Source organism: Passer domesticus, chromosome 29 (genome assembly GCF_036417665.1).
Source record: "Passer domesticus isolate bPasDom1 chromosome 29, bPasDom1.hap1, whole genome shotgun sequence".
In the NCBI taxonomy this organism is placed as follows: Eukaryota; Metazoa; Chordata; class Aves; order Passeriformes; family Passeridae; genus Passer; species Passer domesticus.
In genome coordinates, this window is record NC_087502.1 from 4073917 (window position 1) to 4084408 (window position 10492).

General features: G+C 49.6%; 1 long non-coding RNA gene across 2 annotated transcripts; it reads right to left on the minus strand.

The window, feature by feature from the left end:
- Nucleotides 1-406: 406 nt before the first annotated feature.
- Nucleotides 407-8514, minus strand: LOC135287434 (uncharacterized). 2 transcript variants are annotated; one of them, XR_010351114.1, is made up of 3 exons: nt 3279-8514; nt 1812-2669; nt 407-585 (listed from the first exon to the last, which is right to left on the minus strand). It is a non-coding gene; the product is annotated as an uncharacterized LOC135287434 (long non-coding RNA). The 2 variants fall into 2 exon arrangements; XR_010351113.1 differs by having other exon boundaries at nt 1812-8514.
- Between the last annotated feature and the right edge of the window lie 1978 nt (nt 8515-10492).

The following is a 10492-nucleotide window of genomic DNA, read 5'->3' on the forward strand; positions in this document are numbered from 1 at the left end:
ATGACTGACCAGCCCCAAGCTGCTCTTAAGACTGTTTTAATCAAAGGCACTGAAGCTCTGTTGAGTGCAAATTCTCCAGGAAAACAAGCACAGGAACTTAGATAATGTTGGTGGTAAAAGCATATTACAGAATGGTACCAATTCCAGCCTTTATTTTGCCTTCTTTTGCTGCCACGCATTAAACTGTCAGACTCATCAATGAACTGGGTTCTTCCAGGATGGGGTGTGCAAGGATGATCCCTCAGCTCGTGTGTGGACCTGGTGTGCACCAGGCCAGAGAGGTGACTGTCATCCATAGCCAGCCCCTGTCTGCCAAGAGAACAGGGAGCTGCAGCTCTGAGGAACTCAGGGGTGAGGCAGCAAACAGCCCAAATGCCTAGTTTATATCAGTTACTGGTCAGGAGTATTTACTGCGGAGAGATTTTTATTTTCCTGCCCCGAGCTGGAAAAAAAGAACCCTGGCAGTTTCCTTTAGCTGTGAAGAGACTCTCTTCAACAGGTTCCAGCTCTGCTGCTTGTTTCAATTAAAAGCAGAGCCAAACTCTTCTGTTGGTCACATCAAACCAACATAAGTTTCAGGAGTCTCTGAAAGACATAAGAGTGTCAACATTATTTCATTTTATAATACTTACAGTCTTCTAATTCAGCCATGGGATAATTAGGCCATCACTCACTATATCAAATAACTGGAAAAAGCCCTGGAAGTTTATTTACAACTAAGTTTTAAAAACTAATTAACAAGTTTCATAAAGAAAACCATGTATTAAGAATACAGTGATTGAAATATCTCAAAGCTCTTTGATAATGGAGCCCTGAATCCCAGTCATGTGCAGTGCAGCCTCAGCTGTCCCTTTGAGGCCAGAGAACTGCCAAGGCTCAGGGCTGGGATGAGCCCTCGCCCAAAAGCGGCTCCAAGACTGATTGGGAATCAATCCAGAGTAGGGCTCACACAAAGAGCAAAGTCTCAAGGCCAAAGCCAAACCTTCATCACGTTGGATTTGTTTTAACACTGATCTGGAGCAAATTTGCTTCCCCTGCAACATCACTGTTACCATGAATCTTTACATGAGCTACTAAATAAGCACTGTCCTTTCCTGTCCTGAGCCTTGCTACCCAAATACTGTGGAGAACTTGCTCTGCCTCTGCCCTGTGCCCCTGGGGCTGCCCTTGGCCAGGCAGCCTCAGTGGGAGCTGATGTTAAGGGAAAGGGCACATGAGTGAGCTCTTGCCACATGGACACAGATTATTTAGTCAGGAAACGCACATAGAGAACTTGCCCTCAGAATGCTGTAGAATCTTCAAACTGTTATTCACCACCTTTCCAATATAAGCAATGTCACGATCCCAATGTAGAAGGAAGCACAGACCAGACCCATTTCCATGGTGTGCTGGGATCCCCCTCTGCTTTTGGGAACTGGGCACTGCAAGGGGGTTGGGTAAGGCCATGGGAGCCAGATGTCAGTGGACAAAGCCAAAGCTGCACAGGGGCCTGGGGAGCTCTGGGTAAGCTCTGGTCACTCTCCACCCTCTTTGCAGGCCCTGTGCAACATCCCTGGATGGGTGGCTGGAGCAGCCCCAGGCCCGTGGGGGCTCTCTCTCTCCCACAGAGGAAACCCTCCCTGAAGCCCTGGGCAAAACCATCCCCAGTGCTTCCCGGGGAGCAGGGAGCACTGCGGGTGGCCAGAGTAGCTTCCCCAGGCAGGTGCTGTCGGGGTGCCTGCAGCACCAAAAGCGTCTCCGCTTTGGGCAGCCTTGGTAACTCCCCCAGCCCAGCAGACACCTGAGCCTGGATGGAGTAATGACAGCCTCACCAGACAGACGAGGGCACTCTTGGCTTGGCAGATCCAGCAGGGTTTGTTTAGGGAAGATCCAGGGGTCCACGTGGGGTGAGGGTGAGGAGAACAAACAGGAGCACAACCTCTGCTGAAGAGAACCAGGGGCCAAGAGCAACCAGCAGGGGATGGGCCAGGGTATATCACTGGGGAAAGGTAGGAGGGGTCAGGGTACAAATCATGCAATGGGGAAGGGAGTCGGGGGAGGAGTTGAAATGGGATGACTGGGGGTCCACCAGTGAGGGAGCAGAGTGGGGGTGGTTTCCCAGGGAAAGCCAGTGGGGGAAGAGGGGGCACAGAACTCTCTAGAACAGGGGGATGAACAGCAGTTGAGTGACAACAGCACATTAACAACCAGAGACTCCTGGGGATTTGTGCCAGCCTCTAACTAAACAGCACTGTCCTCCCAGGGCATTCCAGCCCCATCATTCCCATGACTATCTCCCACATATTCCCCCTTTTTATTTATTAAATAAACATTTCCTAAAGTTTTGTCCCTGGTTTTCTTAAAACACTTCAGTGCTGTTGAGAGTACAGCAAGGATGAGAAAGACCCACTGTAAACTCTTAAGAATGGGGGCCACTCTCCCAGGAACGCCCCATTGCATAAGTGTTTTGTCCATCATGTCCACAACCTTCTTATCAGTAAGAAGAGTCTTCATTTGGTCTTGCATTTGGTTGATGTTGGCTCAGATCGACGTGCTTCTTGAAGAAAGGTTAAAACCACAAAGTCCTTCAAAATCCTCACAACCATGGCCATGGGCGAGCAGCAGGAAGTTGATTGCCGCTCTGTTCTGGAGGGTGGCATGTCTGGTGGTTTCTTTGTCCACCAAGAGGTCTGATAGGGTGGCAGATGTAGCGTTGGTCGGCTTACTGAGCCAGCACTCCAGGTGAGAAAGCTCACCGAGAGCCTTGGCAGCTGCAACCCATGGCAAAAATATGGACACAGCTACCCCTCTTCGTCTTGCCCCTGTTGTAAATTTGGTCATCACAATTTTGGTTGAATTGAGAGTTTGATCGTTTTTGGTGTGTCAATTGAGTTTCTCACTTCCAATATTTAATTTGAGTAGTGTTGGGGTAAGGGTCGTAAGCTGATCAAGGCTGCAGGGGCCTCCTTTGATCTTCAAGGGGATCCCTGTGGCTGCAGATGAGAAATACTGCCCTGGGGAGCACTCTGGGAAATGGAGAGGACTTAGACAATGTTTCAGCAGTATAATTGCACCACTCAACAACGTTGTATCTTTTATCATTTGGAGATACATCTTTTCTCACAATCATCTGTGGCTTAGTTATTTCCGGACAATTTTGTTTGGGTGGTTCACAGAAAAATTTACACAGTAAGTCGCTTTTGAGGAGCCCAGTAGGTCTAGTTGCTGGGGCTCTTGTGGTGCATGTGGTAGAGTCGTCATCCAATCATCCCAAGTCTACATTGGGGTGGGTTTCTTACCTGTATATGGGTATTCGTTTGGTGACAGGGGGATTCCCTCCAGACATGTAGACAGCAGGTCTTCTACGCTTCCCATGGCCATGCAAAAATTATCTTGTTTGAGAGATTTCACTAGTGTGATCTATACATTTTCTTTCGGTTGTGGCACGACCCATCCGACCGATGTTTGGATGCACAGGAGGGCAGTGATGGTGGTGGCCGCTCTTAAGATGTTTTGGGGTGTCCTGGGAGTGGGCATCTGCTTCTCAAATGAATCAGGTATAGACTGTTTGAGCACTGATAGAAACAGGAATAGTAAAGTTAGTTGTCACGGTTATTTTCTTTGTTTTGTCCCCACTATATATTAGATCTTTGGTTTTTCTTTCTGTGTCCTCCTAATTTTAATTAATAGGTTAAAGACATAGGTAAGGTTGGTTATGGGGGTAATGGGTAGGGGTTACGGGAGAGATCGAGGGAAGTGGTATGAGGGAAATGCTACTGGGATTTCAGGAGAGGGTATAAAGGAACCTGTAGAGTCATTTAACATTGGAAAATATTTCCAATATAACAAAATATTAGAACTTCAGCAATGATGTTTGGCTGGACAGGCTTCTTTCTTTGGCGTCGCCAGGCAACAGCGTTCTCGGAACTGTTCTGCGGTGGGGGCACGTTGAGGTAGTCTGATGTAGTATTATCATCTGCTGCGGTGTCCAGGGAGGGTTTGATGAATTTCCCTGGGATGCATCGTGGGCCCTGCTCTGTGGAAACACACCCGTACCCTCTTCCCCAGGTTATCAGGGGGTACAGACCTTTAATACATTTTGAGTCTGGGTCTTTTATTAAAACAGGAGGTCTCTCCTTTAAATGTGCATAGGTGTTGGTATGGAAATGCCTGAGAATGGGCGGATTTGGCTCTCTTAGAGAACAGTTTGTAAAGTAAATGACATAAAGTGCTTTGCAAAGTCTCTCTGTTGGAAACATGGTTAGATCAGCATTGTGCTGTTGCTCAAGCATTCTTTTTATTTCTTTGTGCACTCTCTCAACTACTGACTGGCCAGGGGGTTATAAGGGATGCCAGTACAGTGGCTGATGCCCCACAATTGTGTGAATTCCTTAAACTGATTTGTGCTGAACCCACGGCCGTTATCTGTTTTTATAGCTTTTGGGACGCCTAGGTTGGCAAATGCCATATAGAAAGGCTTTATGATATCTTTTGTTTTCTCTCCTGTGTGGGTGGATGCGAACACAACTCCAGAGAATGTGTCTACTGAGATGTGTATGTATTTGAGGAGTCCAAATGGGGTGTCGTGTGTCCCATCAGTTTGCCACAATTCCAGAGCTCCCAAGCCTCTTGGGGGTTGACCCCTGATGCTACAGATGGAAGGGCTAGGGACTGGCAATTGGGGCAGGTGGAGACAATTGCTTTGGCTTGGTCTCTGGAGGTCTTCAATTGATGCACTAAAGTGGGAGCATTCTGATGAAAAAATGTGTGACTTAGACGAGCCTGTTGAAAGACTTGTGGTACAGCTGGGGAAATGTGAGTGGCATTCACCGCCATCACTAACAAGTCTGCCTTCCCGTTGCCCTCAGTGATGTATCCTGGCAGCTCTGTGTGGTACAGGACGTTATAAGGTTGCTCTCTGTGGGAGATGAGCCAAATTAATTCAGAGAGCAAGCTATATAATTTTTTATTCTGTACTTCTTTGAGCAGGGCATGCTCTGCTCGCTCTGCTATCCCGGCAACATACGTCAAATCTGTGACCAAATTAAAGGGTTGTTGAAATTTTTGGAATGCTCTCACAACTGTAGCGAGTTCTGCAATCTGGCGGGAACCTTCAACAACCTGGACATCAGAGTCCCACTTCTGAGTGTCCAGGTCCCTCCAGGTGAACACTGACTTGTGGGATTTGCCTGAACCATCAGTGAACACTGTGACAGCTTCTTGATTGGGGTTTTGCTTTTGTATGATTTTGGAGCCAAATGTAGTGAATCTCTAAAAAGCCTATGTTTAGGTTAATGAATTTAAATTTGTCCGGGATAGCTGTCTAATGGAATTTCAAGATGTTCATTTGTTCGTAATAGAGAATCCAATTGTTCAAGGGAATAAGGAAGATAAATGCACGCCAGATCACAAGCTGCAAGGGTCCGGAGACCATGTCGGCCTTTGATAATAAGTTTGGCTATGAGTTCCCGTGGAGTGGTGACTGTCTTGTGTGGTTGGTGCGGCAGAAAAAGCCACTCGATAATAATGAGTGGGTCTTTGGAAAAGTCATCCCACTGAAAAAGCAATGCATGGAAGTTCGGCACTTACAAAAAATACCGAGATTGAGGGGAAGGGACCGGTCAATCCGATGTGCCTGGCAGTGCTTGATGGCATCAGCAACTTTCTCCAAGGCCTCAGGGACTTCCGGTGTTATCGAGCGTGGGGAAGCCAGGTCGCCATCTCCCTGCAGAAAGTGGATGAGCGGTGCCACCTCCTTTGTGGTGAAGACCAGGAAAGGTTGGATCCATGTGATGATACTGCACAGCTGTTGCCTATCTCTTAAGGTCTTAGGATGTTCGTTGATGGACAAGCTTTGGGGCATGATGGTCCTTCCCATGATTAAAAACCTGAGGTACTTCCATGGGCTCGATAGCTGAATTTTGTCCTCAGCTATCTGAAATCCTGTTTTCGATTGCTGCCACAGTGTTGGATAGTGCTGAGTCTAAGTTTAGTACGTTGTCCATGTAGTGTAAGATTATAGCTTCTAGGAGCATCTTGCACACAGGAGACAACACTTGTGTGACAAAAGTTTGGTAGAGCACCGGGGAATTTTTCATTCCCTGGGGCAAAGTGACCCAGTGATATCTTTTGAAGCGCTCTCCATGGCTGACAGATGGAACAGAGAATGCAAACCTGGGAACATCTCCGGGGTACAGCGGGATGTTCAAAAAGCAATCCTTGATATCAAGGATCGTGAGCTGCAAATCCCGAGGAAGCATGGAGGGAGAAGGGAGGCCAGGTTGTAGGGGGCCTATATCCTCGACAACCTCATTGACCTTACGTAGGTCTTGCAGCAAGTGCCACTTGTCTTTGCCAGGATTATAGTAACAAAGACAGGGGTGATCCAGGGACTGGTGGATGGTACAAGGTGCCCCAGGCACAATTGCTCCTCAACTAATTCATGCAGCGCGGTCAATTTTTCTTCTGGGAGGGGCCACTGATCCGCCCACACTGGTGTGTTGGTCTTCCAATTCAGAGGTGAGGCTGTGCACTCTGCAGTGGCCCATACTAAAAATCCCACTTGGGGTCAGGGATATTGAGGCAGGCTCCCCACTGGGACAAAACATCCCTTCCAAGTAATCTGATGTTAGAAGAAACAACAAATGGCCAAGTGGTGACAATCTGCCCCTCAGACCCTTCCACGCTTACCAGATGCTTGCTTCGCAAGGAATTGACAGCTTCCCTGATGCCAGAAATTGTGCCACAAGGGGACATGAACTCCCAGTCGCGAGGCCACTCTGCCCTGTGAAGAATGGTAATATCTGCATCGGTGTCTGCCATCACGTCCAGTTCGACGAATCACCCTTTTTGGGATATAACAGAGGAGATAGGTGGTCTTTGCCTACTTAAATTCTTAGAGTAATAAACATGGACATCCTTGTCATCATTTGGATAGTCTTGTCCGGATAAAATATACATTTGAGCAAAGGGGGACCCTTTGCACAGGGTATAGGGTGGGTTATAACACATTACAGAACCAGTGATTTCATTTCCAGGATCGATGGTCACCACCTCGGGGAGGACGGTAAGTTTGTGCGGTGTAATGCGAGAGTCTCCGAGGAGGAACACGGTGGTGCTGTGGTCGTGGTAAGGGGGACCCAGGTACCCTGCAGAGACCTTACCAGATCCTCGTCGACGAAAAACAGGTGGATGCAGCTGTATAAAATCCTACCAGTGTCTTGGTTTATGTTGCGGGTTCTCCTGAAGGGCCTGAGTCCTTCTTCATGGCTCCGATCCTGGGAAATGAGCTGTCCGGGAACTGGGTCTCCTGGATGGTCGGGAGACTTTGGTGACACGGCCTGCCATTTGGTGTCTCCGCGTGGAGCTGCCACGCGCTCTGCCACCTGTTTCCCGGATGGTGTGGGGATTGGTGGTTTCCAGGCATTCTTGGCAAAGGCACATAGGGGGAATTAAAATGTCTGGGGCAAATAGGGATTGGTGGTTTCTGGGCATTCTTGGTGAAGGCACAGAGGGTGAATTAAAATGTCCGGGGGGCAAATGAGGACGGTTACCTTGGAAATGGCCTAATTGGCCACAGTTAAAACACCTGACATTGTTTATGTTCACCACTGCCTCCCCGACTCCCTTACTGACAGCCAAGGCCCAGATGTTTTCTAGAGAGGAGGCCTTGGTGCATGCATTGACCATCTGTGGTATGGTTGGCTCGGGCTCCTGGGGGAGAGCTCTGAGGATATTTTTTGTTTCCACATTGGCGTTGGACATTGCCATTTTCCTCAAGAGCTCATCCCTGGAATCAACATTGTCTATCTGGTGTTCAATGGCCTCTCGGACGTGGTCGACAAATTTAATAAATATCTCTTCAATCCCTTGATGGATCAAAGAAAAGTTTTAGAGGGGGGTAGTTCCGTCAGGTATTTTTAAAATACCACTTTTTTGCAGCAGTTTTGATGTCATCTAAGACAGCAGCAGGTAACATGACCTGGTCTTCCAAACTAGAGAACTCCCCCTCCCCCGCCAAAGCTTCAAGGCCTTCTTCCCCTTCTCCCAGCACAGCACCTAAATCACATTTGGAAAGAATGGGCTTCAACAGCTTTTTCCATTGCATTTCCCATAGTAAAAATTCAGTGGGAGAGAGCAATGCGGTAGTAATATATTGTAAATCACGGGGAATTAAGGTGTGTCGAGTAAAAGTTAGATCTAGAACATTTTTAAAATATGGTGAATTGCAGCCATAGTCCTTGGCCGTCTTTTTCAACTCCTTCACCTCGGTGTAGGGAATGTGCTCCCATCACGGTTCCGTCCCTTGGTTCATAATGACTGGAGCCGCAAAGCAATCAAGGTCCCACACCAAACCCAAATCACCCTCCTGTAAGGCTTTTTCCCTGATGGCGCATGTCCACCTTCCTCCCAGCCTGATGGTGCTGCTAGGGATGTCAGCGTTCCCATCATCCTCGGAGGATGAGATCAGGCAAGCTGAGGCGCGGAGTCTCCGACTGGCCGGCGGGACCTGGTGACTTGGGTCCCAGCAGGCCAAGATGGCCTGCTTCTGGCCAGGCCTGCTTCCGGTTCCGTTGGCATGGGAACCAGGAGAGGCAGAAGAGGGAGGGGCGTGGCCTGGTGGTAGACCTGACCCGCCCACTGGGGCATGGCCTTCTTGGAGGCCAGAACCACCCACAGGAGGCCCACCCAGGGGTGTGGTCAAAGGGACGGAGGGGTGGGCCCCGACAATGACACCATCGATGCAACCGCGCACGAAGGGGAGGGACCCGACTTGGGGAACGCGAGGGGGTGAAGGAGGAGAGACGCCATTTCATTCAGTGTTATAAGTAAAAATTGTTTTAAATTAGATTAGGGTTCAATTCTATTGTATTAATTATGTTACGTTAAGAGTTAGAATGGTTAGAATGTTCTGGAGGAAGGGTCCAGGCTTTGGTGGAGGGGCAGTCTGGCGGGCAGAGCAAGGATGACGAAGATTGGACGGAAGATCTGACCAATCATTCGACGCCCTGCAGAAATGATTGGTCCAGAATGAACGGCATTAAAGACCAAAGAGAAGGCTGTAAACAGACCAATCACCGTGTGGATCCAAAATCCACCAATCCTGGACTGGAAGGGGGCTATAAAAGGGGAAGTTCAATTTAGCTTGGTTCTTTTTGGAAACTTGTTTTCTGGGGAGAACCCAGTACGTTTGAGAACAACATACTCTTTTGGTTTTTTGAGTCGCTGCATGAGTGCTCGGGCCTACCCTGGGCACTCTGTTCCTTGTAGCTATTTAAATAAACGAGAACCTCTTTCTCCTGAGAAAGCTTGGCCTCGTTCATATTCATAACAACATTGGGGCCTCGTCCGGGCTAGGCCACACCCCAAAACGTTCCAGTGTAGCCCAGGACCTGGGAGACGCGTCCAGCCACCTTTTTGGCTACCAGAGACTGGACTACATCGGACCACGGAAGGGATTGCGCCTATACCCGAGGCTGCAGGGAACACAGCGACTCAAAAGGTGAGAGCCCTCCGAGAGGGAGCGGGGCTCACCTTGCCTCTGAGTTACGTGAGTGGGGTTTAAGGTGACAGGGGGTGGGAAGTGGGTGTGTGTGACTGAGACGGGGGCTGTGAGTACAGACCCCCAAAGTGAGTGCAGACCTCCCAGTACCATAGTTCTGGACTCCTGTGAGGGGGGCTGACCGGGAACGGAGGGAAGCAAGTGTTGTTGTAGAGTGTGTGTACCCCTATGGATCCCTGGGAGTAGGGGAGACGGGGAGTGCCTACCTATAGCCGCCCTTACCCACTCAGGCTCCCGTTCCTCCGGTGATTGGAGGTTCCTAGGGGTGGTTTGAGCCATTGGCCTGAGTTGTACCCCTCGAACGAGGATCCCATTGGGGGACCATAGAGGGGGACACACTCGGTACCCCAAGCTAGGATCCCATTGTGGGGGGGTTGTAGGGGTATCCGAGGAGGGTTAGTGGGGGCGGACTTGCCCAGTGAGGAGTAGAGCTCCGACCACTAGCTCAAACCAGCTGGAGGGCTGTTCCTCAGGAACAGACCGGGGGAGTCTAGTCTCTGAGGAACTGGGACCTTGGGGGTGGGAGAAAATACTCCTATATGGAGACCACCTAACAAAGTGGCCACTGTGTAGGGGAGTGCCCCTTTTTGAGGCCAGGGAAGAGGAGGGTGCCCAAGCCAAGGGGAGTAGGGCCCCCTCGAACTAGGACCCCAGTAGAAGGGGGTCACAGAGGGGAAGTAGGCTCACCCCGAGCTAGGATCCCAGCTAAAGGGGGTCATAGGGGTGGCTGAAACAGACTTTGCAGGTGCGGGGACCCACAGTGGGGAGGTGGGCCACCGGCTGCGGAAGGGCCCTTTCAGTCACTAGGACTAAAGGGGAGGTTAGAACCGCCTCACGTTAGGGAAAGGGGTTTTAGTTTGCGTGTGTGTGTCTCTGTGTGTGTGTGTGTGTGTGTGTGTGTGTGTTGGAAACTGGGACCCCTGAGGAGTAAGGTTCAGAGGTGAGGGGAAC